The sequence below is a fragment of the Jaculus jaculus genome, chromosome 17 (genome assembly GCF_020740685.1).
Source record: "Jaculus jaculus isolate mJacJac1 chromosome 17, mJacJac1.mat.Y.cur, whole genome shotgun sequence".
NCBI classification, from domain to species: Eukaryota; Metazoa; Chordata; class Mammalia; order Rodentia; family Dipodidae; genus Jaculus; species Jaculus jaculus.
Window position 1 is genome coordinate 52,464,756 of NC_059118.1, and position 19,903 is coordinate 52,484,658.

Consider the following 19,903-nt stretch of genomic DNA (forward strand, 5'->3'; position numbering starts at 1 on the left):
ATGAATGATCATAGCAGCATTATTCATCATAGCAAAAACACAAAGTCAACCAAATGCCCATGATCTGATGAATGGATTAAAATGTGACATATCCATCCAGTATGTATTATTTATTCTTAAATACAACATACTGTCATAGGCCACAATGTAAGTGAATCTTGAAACCATTATGCTGAGTGGCTGAAGCCAATCACTAAATAACACATGTATAAGATCTCATATATAAGAAATGTCCAGAACTAGCGAGTCTATAGAGACTGAAAGTAGATCCGTGCTTGTCAGGCTCTGGAAGGGTGGGAGTGAGCAGGGAGTGAGCTGCTAATAGGTATGGGGTTTCCAGGGAAGAGTGGTTAGGAACATATTGTGCGAGCAGACATGGGGATGTTTTCACAACCTGTGGAATATACTGAAAACCAGACAATCATACTCCTTTGAAAGGTGAATATTATGATATATGAATTCTATCTCAACAAAACTGTTTAAAAATGTTGAGGCCCAGAATTTTTAAAACATGTCTCTCTCATTTTCTCTTTCCACCAGCTAGTAGAAAGAGAATTGGCTTTTCAGCCATTCCCATGAAGCCAGTGGCTTTGGAACTCCTCATTAAGATGGGTCTGGACATGGAAAATGCTAATAAAATTTTTTTAAAAAGACATATACAAGCATAAAAAAGGTCAAAGATAGTGAAGTAATTAGCAAAGACATTGATATAGTTATTAGCTATTGGAAATATGTACAAGTGCTTAAGACAAGAAGAATACATGAACATATTGAAAAGAGGGACAAGAAATAATAGAAATAAATGGGATAATGTGGAAAACAGTGCCTTGATTTTAATTGGATGACAGTCATAGTAGACAACATCATAAGATCAATGAACTTGAAGTAATAGAGTTACAGCAAGTATGCATGTGTATCTTGCATCTGTGGTCTGCATGCATGTATATGCATGTTAACACATGTGTGGGCACATGTGAAGTCCATGTACACCTAAGTGCATGTGTGCATGAGGTCGGAGGATAGTTTGGGGTGTTGTCTTTAGGAATGCCATCTCCTTTAAGACAGCATCTTCAGGGCTGGAGAGATGGCTTAGCGGTTAAGTGCTTGCCTGTGAAGCCTAAGGACCCCGGTGGTCCGAGGCTAGATTCCCTAGGACCCATGTTATCCAGATGCACAAGGGGTGCACGTATCTGGAGTTTGTTTGCAGTGGCTGGAAGCCCTGGTGCACCCATTCCCTCTCTCCCTCTTTCTCTGTCTGTCACTCTCAAATAAATAAATAATAAAAAACAATTTAAATTAAAAAAAGATGGGTCTGGAAAAGATTTTTCAATGTCATTGGGGCTCTGGTAGAGAGGGGTTCCCATGTACACTCAACCCCCAAAATGGATTGTGCAGGTGGGAATGTCCTCAAACATATATTCTCTTTTCCTTGCCCTCTACTCATACTTAGGTAATTATAATTTATTAAGTATATCAAGGAAAATAATTTCAAATATCCATAGTTGTTTCAAGTGCCTGTGGCCAGGCCTTCCCTTCCATCCTGGACTGTAACCTGGAACTGTAAGCCAACATCAACCCTTCTACCCTTAAGCTGATTTTTATCAGGTATTTTATCCTAGAAATGAGAAAGTTAACTGTGACATAAAAGTATATTATAAAATGTTAAGAAATTGAAGGAATGTGTTTATATTTCAGGAGCATATTTTACACATTATTGGTTGACTGCTAGCCAGGAAATGTGAGAGTGTTAACTATTTATCTTTTCCCTTATCTTCTGTATTTTCTAGTTAGCACTGTGTGCTTTGCATGCTGGTGTAGGATCTTGTGCGAGCTAGGCAAGTACTCTGCCACTGAGCGATGCCATCAGCTCTTCTGCTTAATTTTATTTTGCCCAATTTGTGCCATTTGTATTCTACCTGGAACACTGATTCCCACAGTGTGCAATAGTTCATGTTTAAACAAATCTAGTGCCTCTCAACCCAGCTTCTTCAATTCTGAGATACTTTGATATGCATAGTTACTGGCTGAACCCATATTATAATCAAGAACTCAGAGTTGCTGTATTGTTTTAGGGCTTAGCATGTCTCCCTGTGATCTTCACTCTCCCAACAATATCTTGGGTGGTTATCCTATCCTGGAGCATCTTTCAATTTTCTGAGAGTGTTGCTCTGATGTGATAATGAAATCTGAGCTCTGCTTGATAATTTTTCTCCCATGGAGAAAGTGGGTTTATCCTGGCTTGATACCTGGAGAATTACTTCTTTACCCTTCAGGTTTAATAGCTTAACCAAGATACATTTGCATTTGAATATTCTATATTATATTCTGTAGAATAGATATGGTCCTTCATTTCTGGGAAGTTTTATTGTGCCTTTCAAATCTTCCATTCCATTTGTGAGAGTCTCTCAGGGACTCCAATTGTCATCACATATTGTATAATACTGGAATGTCTTCATGGGATTTGGATTCTCTCTGTTTTTAATTTCCTCATCTGTGATCATGTGAATAATCTTTTCTATCGACAGTAAATAAAATTTCAATAGGCCTCATATAACATTGTTTTCCCATGTGTATGATTTCTGCGTTAAGGGTTTTTGTTCTTGTCTTGTTAGATCCTCAATTCTGCTTTTCATTTCATTCTCATGATCTTATCACCTCAACTTTAAAGGTATTTTTAAAATTTCTTTTGTACTCTTGTCAAGTTCTTAGAGTATAAATTACATTTTTATTAGGTACTATGAGGAATTTGTCCTTGTTCTTTACATTTCCTTTAAGAAAACTACAGTTCCACTTCCAGCAGAGATACCAACTGCCTAGCTGCACTGCAGATCCCGGGGAAAGAAAGACAAGACATTAAGGGTTCACTGGGTCTTTTAGGGGAGACAATCTCCAATAGATTGCCAGTGGGAGGGCACAGAGGGGGGAAGACAGGGAATTGCTGATTCCCTCGCAGGCGGGTAGCACACCCCTCCCCCCAAGTAGCCACCATAACCACGGCGCCCAGTGCACTGATCAATCCCTGCGTGTGGAAGCTTAGATTGCTCTACCCACTCATTCACTTACTGCTCCTGCTGCCCACACACATTCCGTGAGTCCAGGCCCACAGCAACTGCCATAAAAGCTCAGACTGTGTCTGTCTCTTGCGCCAGCTCAGGTGTCATCCTCTACCTGTCTGCCGCACAGGTCATCGCCATGGTCCTGTGGCGGGGGAGCACAGACTGCTTCTGGGTCCCAGTATTCCCATGCCAGAGTTTGGGCTGCTTTAGTGTTTGGTGCCTCAGTGTCCCTCCTAGCTCAAGTGCAGGCAGCTTTGGTGCATTACCACTTGAGAGATCAGGTAACATTGGTGCCCAAGCCAGGTAGTAGGTCAGGTGGCTTTGGCAAGTGAGAGCCAAAGCCCAGGCTGCTTGGCAACTGCCACAGGCTGCCTCAGATTCCCATTGTGCTTGAGCCCAGGCTCATCCACCCAGCTACGTGCCCATACACTGATATGGGCAGACCTCAGTGCAAAAGAAATAACATGAAAAATCAAATGCAAGAAAATCCTGTTAGATCACCCAGTCCTACAATGAACATCTCTAATCAAAACATAGAACAGGGCTGGAGAGATGGCTTAGCGGTTAAGCGCTTGCCTGTGAAGCCTAAGGACCCCGGTTTGAGGCTCGGTTCCCCAGGTCCCACGTTAGCCAGATGCACAAGGGGGCACACGCGTCTGGAGTTCATTTGCAGAGGCTGGAAGCCCTGGCGCGCCCATTCTCTCCCTCTATCTGTCTTTCTCTCTGTGTCTGTCGCTCTCAAATTAAAAAAAAACAAACAAACATAGAACAGTCATTAGGATCAGAACACCAAAATGAAACAATCAGCAATGAAACCTTGACCAAGCTACTGGTAGAACTTGCAGAAAAGCAACAAAGGACCAATAATCAAGTGGATGCTGCCATCACTAACCTAGACCTAATAGATAAAAAAATGGAAGGAGTTCAAACACAGTTAAGAGGTTTGAGGGAGAATGAAAAAAAGAAGACCTCAAAAATCAGCTGGCCATGCTAAATGAAGACCTAAAGAAATGCAAGGATGAATTCCATAATCGTCAAGAAAATCAGAAAATGATGTGAAAAGGGAGCTTGACAGAGGTATGGAAATTATACATAGAAAAGTAGTAGAAAATGCAAACCTAATTGAACAAGTCCAACATTCTCTAGAAGCTCTCAAGAATAGAGTCAGCCATGTGGAGGATAGAAACTCTGATCTGGAAGACAAGAAGGAAGAAACAGTTTGAGAGTTCAAAAATTTCAGTAAATTTGTTTCTGTGAACAGAGCATGAGGGAATTGTGGGCTACACTTAAACATCCTAATATCAGGATCATTGGAATAACAAAAGGAGAAGAAAATCAGACCAAAGGCATGGAGAACTTATTTAACAAAATAATTGAAGAAAACTTCCCCAGTCTCTAAAAGAAAGGCCCATAAAGATACAACAAGCCAACAGAATGCCAAACAGACTGGACCATAGGAGAACTCTCCAAGACATATTGTCATTAAGACTCTAAACGTTGACACCAAAGAGAAAATCCTAAAAGCAGCTAGAGAAAAACAGCACACTTTCAAAGGTAACCCCATCAGAATTACTCCAGACTTCTAAAAGAAAACCCTGAAAGCTAGAAGGGCCTGGAATGAAACACTGCAAAGTCTAAGAACCTATGGCTTCCAACCCAAACTACTCTACCCAGCAAAAGTATCCCTGATAATAGATGGTGAAAGAAAAACTTTCCATCACAAAACTCAGCTTTACAATTATATGAACACAAAACCAAACCTACAGAGAGAATTTCAGGAAATTCTCTGCAGAGAAGAAACAAATAATCAAACTCAAATGCCTACAAGAAGCAGATCACAATAACCAAACTCAGAGTAGGCACAAAAAAACTTCAAAGTCCATGAAAACACCAGCCCACATATACCATTACAATATGTCAGATCAAATCAAATCTCATAGTCATTATCCTAAATATCAATGGCCTTAATTCACCAATCAAGAGACACAAGCTAACAGGTTGGATCAAAAAATTAGACCTTTCAATCAGCTGTCTTCAGAAACCCACCTCACCACTAAAGAAAGATACCTCCTCATGGTGAAAGGGTGTAAAACAATATTCCAAGCAGACAGGAATAAGAAACAAGCAGGCATAGCTATATTGATATCGGATAAAATAGACTTCAAACCAAAAAATAATCAAAAAAGACAAAGACCACTTCTACTTATCAAGGGAACGATCCATCTAGAGGATATTACAATCATAAATCTGTATGCACCAAACACAGGGGCACCATAGTTCATAAAACAAAACGTACTTGACAATAAAACAGAAATAACCACCAATACCATCATAGCTGGGGACTTCAATATACCATGATCAGTAATAGACAGATCATCCAAACAGAAACTCAACAGGGAAGTAAGAGAGCTCAACAAAACCATAGATCATTAGACCTAACAGACATCTACAGAACTTTCTATCCCAAATACACAGACTACATGTTCTTCTCAGTAGCCCATGGAACATTCTCTAAAATAGACCATATACGTGGTTACAAAGACTTCCTCCATATATTTAGGAAGACTGACATAATTCCCTGCATGATATCAGATCACAATGCTATATTGCTAGAAATCAACAACAAAAGAACCACCAAGAATCCCATCGGAAACTGGAAACTGAACAGCACATTTTAAACAATAAATGGATAGTGGATGAAATAAAAAATGAAATTGCAAATTTCTAGAATTGAATGACAATGAGAACACATCATACCAAAACTTATGGGACTCAATGAAGGCGGTCCTCACGAGAAAAATCATAGCACTCAATGCCTTCATAAAAAGACAGAGGGATCCCAAATCAATAACCTAACCATCCACCTAAAGGCACTGGAAAAGCAAGAATAATTCAACCCAAAGAGCTCCAGAAGGAAAGAACTAATTAAAATCAGAGCAGAAATTAATGAATTGGAAACCAAGGAAACAATTAAGACAATTGACAAAACAAAGAGTTGGTTCTTTGAAAAAATAAACAATATTGACAAACCCCTAGCCAATTTGATCAAGCAAAAAAAAGAGAAGTTTCAAATTAACAAAATTCAAAATGAAAAAGGAGAGATCACAACAGACATAAGTAAAATTGGGAGAAGCATCAGGACTTATTTCAAAAGCCTCAACTCCACAAAACTGGATAACATGGAGGAGAGGGATAAATTCCTCGACGCATACCATCTATCAAAGCTAAACTCAGAGTAGATTAATCTCCTCAATGAACCCATCACACTCATGGAGTTTGAAAAAGTAATAAAAAACCTCCCCCAAAAGAAGAGTCCAGGTCCAGATGGCTTCTCATCTGAATTCTATGAAATCATCATGGAAGAACTCAAACCAATCTCCCTCAAACTGTGGCATACAACTGGAGATCAGGGAAAGCTACCCAACTCCTTTTATGAAGCTAGTATCACCCTAATTCCAAAACCAGACAGAGATGCCACAAGAAAAGAAAACTACCGGCCTGTTTCCCTGATGAACTTAGATGCAAAGATCCTGAACATAATCCTCGCAAACCAAATCCAACAACACATCAAAAGCATCATCTACCTTGACCAAGTGGGATTCATCTGAGGAACAAAAGGAGTGGTTCAACACATGGAAATCTGTCAATGTAATACACCACATAAACAAGGTTAAACATAAAAACCACATGATCATTTTGATAGATGCAGAAAAGGCCTTTGACAAGGTACAACATCACTTCATGATCAAAACATTGGAGAGAATTGGCATGGTTGGTTCACATCTTAACATAATAAAGGCAACATACAAAGCCCCTAAGGCCCAAATAATACTTAATGGAGAGAGACTGGAGGAATTCCCATTAAGATCAGGAACAAGACAGGGTTGTCCACTCTCACCTCTGCCTTTCAATATGGTACTGGAAGTTCTAGCTCAAGGAACAAGACAGGAGAAGGAAATAAAAGGAATACAATTTGGAAAGGAAGAAGTTAAGTTAGCTCTATTCACTGAAGACATGATTGTATATGTAAGAGACCCGAGAGACTCCATCCCAAAACTTTTGAAGGCAATTAACTCCTATAGCAAAGTAACAGGATACAAAATCAATGCACAAAAATCAGTAGCCTTTCTATATGCAAATGACAAAGATACAGAGAAAGAAATAAGAGACATGGTCCCATTTTCAATAGCAGCAATAAAATAACACAACTTGGAATAACGTTAACCAAGGAAGTGAAAGATCTATACAACGAAAACATAAAAACACTCAAGAAAGAAATTGAGGAGGACTTGACAAAATGGAAAGACCTCCCATGCTCCTTGATAGGCAGAATTAACACTGTGAAGATGGCAATCCTACCAAAGGCAATGTATAAATTTAATGCAATTCCAATTAAAATCCCTACAGTGTTCTTCACAGAGATAGAAAAAATTATCTGAAATTTCATGTGGAAAGGCAGAAGGCCTCGCATATCCAAACTTATGCTCAGCAAAAGAAATACCTCTGGAGGCATCACCATACCTGATCTAAAGCTATATTACAAAGCCATAGTAATAAAAACAGCATGGTACTGGCATTAAAAACAGGAGTGTAGAACAATGGAATAGACGTGAAGACCCGGACTTTGGGTCAAGCAACTATAGCTACTTGATATTTGACAAAGGTCCTAACAATATAGGCTGAAAAAAAGACAGCATCTTCAACAAATGGAGCTGGACAAACTGGATAACCATATGCAGGAAACTGAAACTTGATGCACACATTTCGCCATGTACTACACTCAAGTCCAAATGGATCAAAGACCTCAATATAAGACCAGAAACTCGACTACTACTGGAAGAAAATTTAGGAAGTACTTTCCATGATATAGGAATGGAAAAAGACTTCCTGAACAAAACCCCAGTAGCTCACGATCTTAAACAGTCAGTCAACCAATGGGATCACATGAAGCTGAAGAGTTTCTTTACAGACAAGCATACAATAAGGAAAACCAATAGATTACCCACAGAATGGGAGAAAATATTTGCGGGTTATCCAACTGACAGAGGCCTAATCTCTAGAATCTACAAAGAACTAAAAAACTAAACAGTAAAAAGTCAAACACCCCACTCACAAAATGGGGCAAAGAGCTGAACAGGCAGTTAGCAGAGGAAGAAATACCAATGGCAAACACACACTTAAGAAAATGTTCATCATCCCTAATCATCAGGGAAATGCAAATTAAAACAACTGTGAGATTCTACCTTACCCCAATAAGGATAGCAAACATCAAAAAATCAAATGAGTGCTGGGGAGATGGCTTAGCGGTTAAGCGCTTGCCTGTGAAGCCTAAGGACCACAGTTCGAGGCTTGATTCCCAAGCACTCATGTTCACCATAAGCACAAGGGGGTGCACGCACCTAGAGTTCATTTGCAGTGGCTGGAGCCCTGGTGGGCCCATTCTCTCTCCCTCCCTCTCTCTCTCTGTCTCTTTCTGTGGGTCTGTGACTCTCAAACAACTAAATAAAAATAAACCAAAATATTTAAAAAACCAAATGAAAATAAATGCTGGTGAGAATGTGGAGAAGTGGGAACACTCATACACTGTTGGTGAGAATGTAAGATGGTACAACCACTTTGGAAAGCAATATGGAGACTCCTGAAAAAGCTGACTATAGAGATACCAACAGACCCAGTTATTCCATTACTGGGCATCTATCCTAAGACCTTCAAACCACAGGCCAGAGAGTTCTGCTCAACCATGTTTGTAGTAGCTCAATTTATAATAGCTAAGAGCTGGAATCAACCCAGATGCCCATCCCTAGAAGAATGGATAACTAAGATGTGGTGTATCTACACAATGGAATTCTATACAGCAGTAAGAAAAAGTGACACAATGAAATTTAGGGAAAAATGTTGAACCTGGAACAGATCATTCTCAGTGAACTTACCCAATCACAGAAAAAAAGATCCCCACATAGTCTCACTCATCTACTGTACCTAACCAGAATCTACCCAAGTTGCCTTACATACCCAGCAAGCATCTCTTGGACTAGACAATAGGATGGGTGGGGAGGGTAAGGGAAGGGTGGGAAACACAAATCTAGACCCAAATGGCAATGGTACCATAAAAGTCTACCTCCTAGATGGAGACCAAATGGATGATCCTTCACCAGGCCCTTAGAGGGAACACCTGAACCACAAGACACTGGAGAGGGAATGATGAACACTAACCTTAGTCTTCTACAGCTTCTTTCCCCCACTCTCCCTCTCTCTCTCTTCTCTCTAACTCTTGTATATTAGTTATCTTTTTCTTCCTTTTCTTAGTGGGCACTGACCTGGAACTTCCAGTACCAGCATGTGTCTATCATCCACAATGAGCTTTTGATCAGAGAGACCTACAAGATTTCCTAAAATAAAGATAGATTTCTGTCTGAGTACTTGATGACCCACCAAAGGTTAGTGGTAAGACCCTACTGCTAAAGACACCTTATGTGGTCGACACATAAAATGGAATGGCATGGCTGGAAGCTAGAAGAGTGTCAGTCCCCAGACAGTCAGCACGTCTAGTGTCAGAAGCTGCTACATGGGCCACTGGGGGAAAATGACCAATATCTGTCCAAGCATCTCATGGTCTAACCCACTTAGCAACAAATAACCTGTTGTGATGCCCACACAAGTGCAACAGATCTGCTCTTGATTCAGCTGATCCCCTCAGTGGTACGGGACCCATAGCTGGAGCTGGGAAACAAGTCAGAACCATATCCAACATAAGCCCACTCTCCATTATCAAGCTACCGTCAATTGTGGGCTACAAGAGGGCCTACACTCATTAAACTCTGTATAAAAAAAGTAAGGGTTATTTTATTTGTCCTGGTGCTAACTTACTCTCCGTTGGAGAATCTGCTTATCTTTTAAAGATAGATGCAGATTCTAAGGAGATAGCCACCCCATCATATCTCAAAAGGGCCCTGGCTGAAACTAAGAAAAATTGGCAAAACAAGAAAGGGTGTTGTGTTCCTGGTGAACTGGGTACCAGCACAAGGGTGAAGGAGATCAACACAGAAAAAATTCAACTCCTACCAAATCAGAGAGCCAGAGAACTAGAGTCCCTCAACACCTCATCACTAAAGCAGACCAAAAGTGAACCCAACATGGCTCAGGGAAATTTTGCGGAAGAGAGGGTGGAAAGAATGTGAGAGCTACATGTTGGGTCATGATATGCAGAGATACTTATCCTACCCATAAGTGTGGGCTAACTCCACAATGTACGACCCATATACCTCAACAAGGAGGGGCCAAGGGGAGGGGGTAGGTCACAGATGAGCCTAATAATGGTACCAAACTGACTGTATTTTCTGAATATAAAACTAATTAATTAAAAAAAAAAGGAAACTACAGTTTGGATCTGGGATGTCTTACCTCCGCGCATGTGTTCAAGGGCTTCCTACCTTGCCAAACATGCTATTGGGAGAGGCTGGGAGGTCTTGAGGTTACTGGGGTTGTGTCCTTGAAGGGGGATGGTGGCATGTCAATCCCTTCTGTCTCTGAGTTCTTCCTTTTGTTCCTGGCCATGAGGTGAACAGTTTCCTCTACCAGGCACTTCTCTCTCTTGTGAGCTTTCTCAGCACAGGACCAACGGCAATGGGGCCAAAGGACTGTGGACTGAAACCTACAAAACCATGAGCCAGGATAAACCTCTCCTCAGCTTAAGTTAATTATCTGAGGTATTTTCTTACAGTAATGGAAAGCTCCCACAGAGAGTAAGTCTATGTCTGTGTGCTTTGCACTCTATTACAGTTCTGACGCAATGTCTATAGTCATCATGTGATTTTTTTGACCTCTGCCTCCCAAGTGCTGGGATTAAAGAAGGGCACCACCACGCCTGGCCTGATCGTGTTCTTTCTTGATCTATCCTGTCCAGGTACTTAAATTTTTCTCAGACAACATAGGAGGGTCTTGAGACTCTTGTGGCCATACTGGAGATCCGCGTTTTCCTGTCTGAGCAGTAGTCTGGTGTGGAGTGCTTCGTGGTAGAACTCCTCTGCTAGGGACAGATGTGCTATGGTGAGGGTGTACAGGCTCGTGTGTGTGATCACTTGGGTCTTGGCTGGTGCTGCTGTCTGGGGAGGTGCAGCTTAGCTGGAGGAAGTAGGATTGTTGGGGTTTCCATTGTGTAGCGCATGCTCACTCTCTGTGTCTTCTCCGCTTCGTGGTCTGCAGGGATGAGAACCAATACACTTCTCCTGCTGCCTCAACCGCAGGCAGCTCTAGTGGCCACGCCTTCCTCACCAAGATGGACTGTACCCCAAACTGAAGGCCAAAATGAGTCCTTCTTCCTTTACATTGCTTCTTTTCAGATATTTGCTCACTTCAATGAGGAAAGTAATATACAGGGGAACAGGGGACAGGGCAAGGAAGTGCTCAGTGGGGGTGATGTCCAGTCTTTAAACACTGCTCATTTTAGGAATGTGGTCAATGATCTAAGCTAGGATTCCTTCCACATGCTTGGAATATATGTCATTCTGATGGAGTGGTCCACTCAGGTTATTTTTAGACTTAAAAATATCTTTCATTTATTTATATATTAGAGAAAGAGAGAGAGAGAGAGAGAGAGAGAGAGAGAGAGAGAGAGAGAGAGAGAGAGAGAGAGAGGGTGTGTATAGGCACGCCGAGTCTCTTGTCACTGCAAATAAATTCCAGATGCATGTGCCACTTTGTGCCTCTGGCTTTATGTAGGTACTGGGGAATTAAACCCAGATCAGCAGACTTTGCAAACAAGTGTCTTTAATAGCTGGGCTATCTCTTCACCCCCTCCTCAGGTTTATTTATTTATTTTTATTTGCACTGAGAGAGAAATAGAACACACACACACACACACACACACACACACACACACACACACTCTCAGAGAGAGAGAGAGAGAGAGAGAGAGAGAGGGAGGGACTGGATGTTCCAGGGCCTTCAGCTACTGCAAATGAACTCTAGACACATGTGCCAGTGTGGATCTGGCTTTACATGGGTGCTGGGGACCTGAACCTGGACTGTTTGGTTTTATAGGCAAGCACCTTAACCGCTGACCTATTTCTCCAGCCTCCCCCCACCCTCAGGTTTTGATCACTGTTCTAGTTCAGAACATAGACACCAACCTTACACAACCACAGAGAAAAATAACCTTTATTAATTACTTAACTCATTGGTAAGACTAAAAACCTGACAAGGATCAGCTTAAAGAAGGAAAGGGTTTATTCCAGTTCAGGGTTCCAAGGGTTCAGTCCATTGTGGCAAGGCAGGCGCGGTAGCAGGAAGAGGAAACAAACTGTCACAATTCATGCACAGCCAGCAAACAGAGGGCAAGCAGGAAGTGGAGCTGGGCTAGAAAACCTCAAGGTCTACCTAATACCGATGCAGTTCCTCCAAGAAGAATCCACCTTCAAAAGGTTCCAAAAACTTTCCCCAAAGAGAGCCACTAGCTGAGGACCAGGTGCTGAAACACACGAGCCTATGAGGAATATTTTACACTTAAATCACAACAGAGAGCATGTTTTTTTTTCTTGTTTTTTTATATATATTTTTTCTTTTTTCATTATATCTAAGGCCATTCTTTGAAGTATGGAGAAACGGAAACAGAGTTAGGAATCAAAACAGCTTAGCCACCAGTTACTGACATATATTATTTTAAATTATGGAGTTTTTGCTTAGTTATTATAAAGATTTTTTTAAGTCGATGGAATTTTAATGTTTTATATTTATTTATTTAAGAAAGAGAATGGGCATGCCAGGGCCTCTGGCCGCAAAAAACAAACTCCAGACATTGTTCCACCATGTGCATCTGGTTTATGTAGGCTCTGGGAATCAAACCTGGGTCCCTAGGCTTCACAGGCAAGTGCCCTAACTACTAAACCATTTCTCTAGCACAAGGAGTTTTTTTCTTTTCTTTTAAACTCCACTTGTTTTGCTTTTTACTCATTTGGGGGAAGGGAAAAAATCTTTCCCTGAAAGAAATCTCCCTGAAAAGGGTGATTCTGTTTTCTGCAGACATGAGTTTGTTTTCTTTTTTATTTGCTAATTTCATCTTTAATTTGCTCCATGTTAGCTGCATGTCTGCTTGGGGCAGTTTCTGCCTCTGTCCTGGGTCTGACATCCTGGTATGTATGATAAGTAAGAACCAATCTTACTTACAGCAGAGCTCTAGAATAGCAGGAAGAAGATTAGGTTAATTTCATCCCATGGTCAGTGCCAGATGATTTTCTGGACTAAAAGGGAACCTATGTGAACTGAGTGAATTGTTTTTTATCATTCCTCTCATCATTACAATTTTGGCATCTGACAAATATTCCAAAATACTTAATGAAATGAATACGTTAATATTTTTTCTAGCTTTCATTACTTCTCACCTAAGAATTGTCTTCCACTAAGAAAATGTTTGAAATCCAATCAAGATTTGTAGGCCATTTATAGTTAAGATACTAAATAAACTCCTCATTAACATGACATAGTAAGCCTTGGGCATGTTTAGATAAGTGCATGTTTTCTCAAAGCCATTTGGAAGTATACTGCCATCCCTTCTCTTTGTCATGGTCATCTGACTGCTGGGAATACGTTGCCTAAAATTCTCATATTTGGGGCTGGAGAGGCAGCAGAGAGCTCAGTGGATCAAGATTTTGGCATGCAAGCATGAGTATCTGAGTTGGGACCCCCAACATTCAGCTAAAGCTTGACAGTGTTGTACTGTCTAGCCCTAGGAGGAAGAGAGACAGAATTACCTGGCAGCTTGTGAGCCAGCTAGTCTGGTGGACATGGTGTTGAACAACAAAAGAAGAGGCCATGCCTCCAAAAGGGAGAAGGCAGGGATTTACAGCTGAAGTGGTCCTCTAACATCTGCGTGCACCTGCACTTCCACATATGAACATGCACACACACACACACACGCACACACACACACGCACACACACTCCCTCAAATATCGATCTCTCTTCAGAAAGAATAGAGTTTTTTTAATGTCACTGTCCTGGAGGTCCTTATGAATATGAAGGTCTGAGCTGTGTGAAGTTTTTTTTTCCATAACAAAACATATATTTTCAGTGCTTCAGAAGGACTTTCATCTGTCTCTAATGACAACAGAGTAAAGCAACTTTGCAAAGATTGGATGTAACAGAAATAACTGCACTTCTCCCAGCAACAATAATAGACAGGCACCATTCCCTTCTATGACAGCCTTGCAGTCAACTGACTTACAGTTGCCATGGGAACAGTGATTCAGGAAGGCCTGACTTCGACAGTTGAAATGGCAGCTCAGAGGAGGTATTAACAATATTTTTGCAGTCATCCCACAATGAACATACCGTCATTAGCCCGTTTTTTTCTTTGCCTAGAAACAACATGGACCCTGTTGCTAATGGAGCATTTTCTGGAAGGTTTGATTAGGGACAATGGGCAATTTCATTAATTAGTTGCTTCCTGCAAATGGCCTTTCCTCCACAGCAAGGGCTGAGGTTGGGGTGGAGGATGGCTGGATACCGCACTCTCAGTTCAGATCTTTCATTTTGCTTATGGAGAAAACCCTGCCTGAGGATTTGAGGACATGTCCTCTGAGTTCACTGGAACTCTGGCCCTAATTAGCAAACATTAAACAACATTCATTTTGAACCTCATCACTTCATATGTCCTTTCACTCCAACTCTTGAGATATGGACCCTCTTGTTTCTTCCTTCTGGAAAGCTCTGTGAATCCCCTCCACCAGATTGCGTCCAATTTTGGGGCAATTTTGCCGAACTTGCTGAGTCTGGTAACTGGAAGGGAGAGAATTTGGCTCATGCAGGCTGTTCAAACATAGTGAAAGAAAAAGTCAAACGTAGGGGCTTTCAGGAATGACAAATGGCCAAGGAATTTTTGCTGACTTTGTCCATCACATGTGTATAGGGCACCAAGGGCTTCGGTGACCTTTATGGGAGGGAGCCCCAGTGACCTCTGTGGGGAACAGAGCATTTATCTGCCAGTGAGTACTATGTGCAGAGAGGAGAGGGACCCCTCTGGTAAAAGTCAAGGCCATACATTTTATTTGAACTCTATCAACAAGCATTTTGGCAAGTGGAGTTTTCAGATAGGCAGGCTGCAAGGCAATGTATTTTCTGGGGTCATGGGGAGAAGAGCAGGAGGATGAATTCCACTTCTCAGTGTAGAGAAATACAGGGGGCCAGCTGAGCAGACACCAGCTAGATAACGCATTTCCATTGAATCCTCTTGGGAAAGAGGGAGAGAGCTGGCGCCCTGGAGAAGCCCTACTGATTTCTTAGTACCCATCACAGCTTTGCAATGTTTTGTTGTAAAAGCCACAGGATGCAGAGTACCCTGCAGATGGCAAAATAAACTGAGGAAAGGAAGGGTGAGCCTTAGAAGGTGGAAAAGCATCCCGCTGGGGTGTCTGTACTCAAGACACTTGTGGAGCCTGCTGAAAGTGTGGGAGCCCTCCTTCTGAGACCCAGAAGTAAAGGGAAAGCACTCTCTAACATCCCAGCCCGTGGACAAGCTCAGTGTGAGGAGCAGGTCCTGGGCAGATCATTGCCAATGTGATCCCTAGAGGCCTGTCAGCTCACCTGCCAATGCCCTACACTCATGATTAGAGACACTACACTTTCAGATTTGTTCCTCAGGGGCCTCCACGTTACCCAGAGGCATTCCCTAAGTGTTAACCAGTGAAGAGGAAAGGAAGGATTTGATGGATGAATGCCAGGCCAAAGCAAACAAACAAAAAAAAAAAAACTGGGGCAGGGGAAAGTGATATATAATACTAAGCAATATATAAATACAAAAGACCAATTTCACCTTCTCATGATTTTGCTGAAAGCAAATTTTGTCATCGTGAACAAAAGCAATGATTGCATAAAGACAGATTCTGAAAGCCATCTGAGTTGACAGATTACAAGCCTTGCAAAGGCTTAAGCCAGGGCTCCTCTATCTTGAGTGCACGTCAGAATCAGCTGGTGGGTTTTTAACCCCTCGCTTAGTGTTTGGTCTCACCGATAGAGCTTCTGAATAAGATCTGCATTTCCAGCAAGTTCTCCAGGGAGCACATGCTTTGAGTCAGGACACCACACATAGAAAAACTACTGGCTTAGATGGTATCTCACATGCCTTGTCTTTTCCACGGATCTCCTTTTCATCAGTGGCTGAGTTGGCAAAACAGCTTGGAGGGCATCTACTTTGAAGCCACACACTCAGCCCATCCAAAAGGGTTCATTTTACTTAACCTTTGCAAAGGAGTGAAGGCCTAGGGAAAAAAAATGAAGGTGTTTTGCCCAATATCAATAATCAGTATTGTGATTTGAATGCAAAATGTCCTCCCTAGCTCACGTATTTGAACACTTGCTCCCCAGCTGGTGGTGCTGTTTGGGGAGGTTGTGGAACCTTTAGGTGCAGCCTTGCTGAGGAAGTGGTTGCTCCAGTGGACCTTGAGCCTCCCTTCCTGTTTACCTTCTGCCTCTTGGCTGCTATTTTGACACCTGGCTCCCTGCACCTACCACACTTTTATCACCGTGAGACTCCCCCACTGAAAGGCAGGTAAAAACTGTCTCTTCCTTCCTCAAGTTGCTTTGGTTGGTTGGGTATTTATTCACAGCAACAAGAAAGTAACTAATACATCCAGTCACTAACAAAGTTCAGACAAGAATTTCTAACTCTGATTCCTTCTTAGTTCCCAAGGCGGAGACCTGAAGCACAGAAAACAGGGAAGTTTGGCAAGCACAAGTGGGACCAACGCAGACCATGAGCGCTGGATATAACTGAGGCAGATCGGTGTTCTTTTGAAAATTACCAGGGAGAGTGACTTCACAATTACCAGGGCTTGCCTAATAGAAGCAGACAAATGGGCATGAGCTCAGCCATTTATGGGAGCTCTCACTATTCAGGAGTATTTCTAAGATCAGCGTATAAGCACTTTGTCTATGTGCTGAGTACAGGACAGACTCATAATGGGAGAGTACAATAGGAGGGTGAAAAGAAAGACAATAAAAGCCCCGAGTGAAGATGTGCTAATGGTCTTTAGGAACCCAAGCTGTGGGCCATGAAACAAAGGAATGCCTCATGTCCTCCCATGCTCAGAGGGCCTGGATGCTGGTTTTCTCACAAGCACTTCAAGGGTTCTCCTTTCTTATAAAGGGTTTGGATAAAGCCAAGAATTTTGCCTGGCTTTCACAGCCTTAGTTAGTCACACCCTCCTCCACACCAGGGCCACAGCTTGGCACCAGCTGGAGTGGCCTTCCAAGCCACCAGAACTCGGTAGGTTCGTGAACTTACCAACGCTGGTAGACAAGGGCAGAATGTGAGTCAGCTCTATGGACTCCTTCTCTGTCCTGTTCTTAATCTAGTTGACTGCTATGAAGGGTAACATTGTGTGAACCATATCTTCACTGCTTCCTCAGTAACAGAAGCCTACAGAGTAGAGATTTCATCTTCTGTGTTTTCCCTGTCTCCTTCACTGAGCCCAGCATGGGGCTGTTATGTACATTAGATAACTTCTACTTTTTTAATGCTTGATGAGAATCCTACTACCTGAGGTCTGGCCTACTTCACAGAAAACTAAATCTGGAATCCAACTTATTGGTGAGGGTTCAAAAAACAACAGATGGTGATTATGTCCATTATAAGCATCAGAAATGGTTTTTGTTTTTGACCCCTGGGTGATACACTGAATCAAAAATGGCCAGGTGGGAAGCAGCTCCTATCGGACCCTGTTCTCCAAGATGCCACAGCACTTCTCACCCTGCATGGTGTGGCCCTGTCTTCTTCTGTCATGTTTCTGAGTGTCGTCTGCTCCAATGTCCTAACCCACCTACAGCCTAGAACGTGCTGGGTGCTTAAGAACTGCTGAGGAGATGGGCATGGACATGGGTCAGCATGGCTGGGATCTGAACTGAGTGTGAACTGTGAGATGTTCCACCTGACAGATGTTCATTTATAAGAAACTGATGGACAAGGTAGAATGCCTGTTTCCTTCCAACAACCAGACCAGAGAATTAAACTATCTGCCCCTTATACTTTAGTTTTTTGTGTTGGGGGGCACAGTCTCATGTATACTAGACTGGCCTCCAGCTTTCTATATAGCCGAGGAAAACCTTGAACTTCTGATCCTCTTGCCTCCACCTCCCAAGTGCTGAGATTATAGGCATATACCACCATACTTGATTTATGTGGTACTGGGGATTTAATCAAGGACTTTGTGAAGACTCAGCAGATCCTCTACGAATTCAGCAACATCTCTAGATACCTTTCTTCCATGTGCACACGTGCACGTGTGTGTGTGTATGTGTGTATACATGTGTGCATGTGGAGACTAGAAGATAGCCTCACATGTTATCCTCAGAAACACTGTCTACCTTTTTGGGACAGGGTCTCATTAGACTAGACTGGCTGGCCATTGTGCTCCAGGAATCCTCCTGTCTCTGCTACTCCAGGACTGGGATTATAGGTGCATACTTACTCACACTGTAACTCCAGTACAGGGGCCACACATTGAACTCAGGTCCTCAAGTTGCTGAGACAAACACTTTACTCACTGATACTCTCTCCAGCTCCTCTTCTACTTCTTTAAAAGAAGTAAACAAATGTTGTTTTTCAGGCCACACTGTGGATTATTCGTGCTAATAGCTAAATCCTCTTGGTGGTGGTATTCCTCATGATGTGTGTGGGTGCACTGTGAGCAACCTGGGGGGCATTGTGAATATCACATAGGTCCACTGGACTGGTGGAAAGGAGGGCAACACTATGACATGGTGGGAGGGTCACTTAGCAACTGTGATGTTGGGTCATTAAAAATAACAAAGTTCTCTAAAGATGCTTTTCACTTTTACTACATAAGACTTTGCTTTTTTGGTGATTATTATTATATTGTGTTAATCTGGGGTCCTTGAAAGTGCTTAGAGAGAATGGGAGGAGGACACAGCAATACCTCATTGACCCCTCATGCTGCCGCAGCCAAGAATAAGCACAATGACAGAATGTTTCTTTGTTATGCTTTTTTTGGTTCCCATGGACTTCTGTCTCCTTTGCATGATGAGCCGTTGCTGGTCCCAGTGCCAGCAGGAAAGGGCACAAACAAGGAACTCAGAATGCCAACGGGGTACAGGGGGAGAAGAGGATAACCTGAAGGGAATATGATCAGCACGTGATTTGTTCATACTGTAAGTTCATAATTAATAAATAAGAGGTTAAAATTAAAAAAGGAATTACCCTCAGCAAAGCACTGACATGTGTGTCTGCACTAAAGCTTGTTTTTAGGGCAAAGCCCTTTTTTCCCCAGTAGTAAGGTCAGAAGCTAAGACTTAAGACAACAGATTGACCATTGAAATCACTGTCGTGAGAAGGTCTATGTCTGGCCCCATCACTTCCATCCGCACCTTCATGTATCACCTAGATGTCTGTCCCTGCAGTGATTGGCATGCCATGCATGTTCCTTGTTGAGTAGAAAACAGAACTATGGAATGGTTATTTAAATCTTGAAAAATGTCCTTGTGAAATAAATATGCCGTGATCTCCACAGCTGCTCTCTCTGGGTAGTGGGATTATGAGTGGTTTTTACTCTGTTCTTCCTACATTAGTTGTCAAGTTTACTACATTGTATTTTTAAATTTTTATCAGAAAAGGACATAACTAAGTAAAATAGATTACCTTATTATTCAATTTCACAATTAAAAATAGTTTTGAGTACTTGCTATGTGCCCAGGCACTACCTCGGGTATTAATTAGGAGAAACAAGACATGATAGTGTGTGAATAATAGGTGATGAGGTGTTTTCTGTATGAAGCAGAAAACAAACATCCAGCCTGAACACAAGTGGACTGCTGGCTTTGTCCAGTCATGGTTGAAAAGGT

General features: G+C 42.0%; 1 protein-coding gene across 2 annotated transcripts in view; it reads right to left on the minus strand.

Moving 5' to 3' along the window:
• LOC101601471 (cyclase associated actin cytoskeleton regulatory protein 2) overlaps positions 1–19,903 on the minus strand; it is a 314,827-nt gene that overhangs the window by 112,936 nt on the left and 181,988 nt on the right. The window lies entirely within an intron of this gene.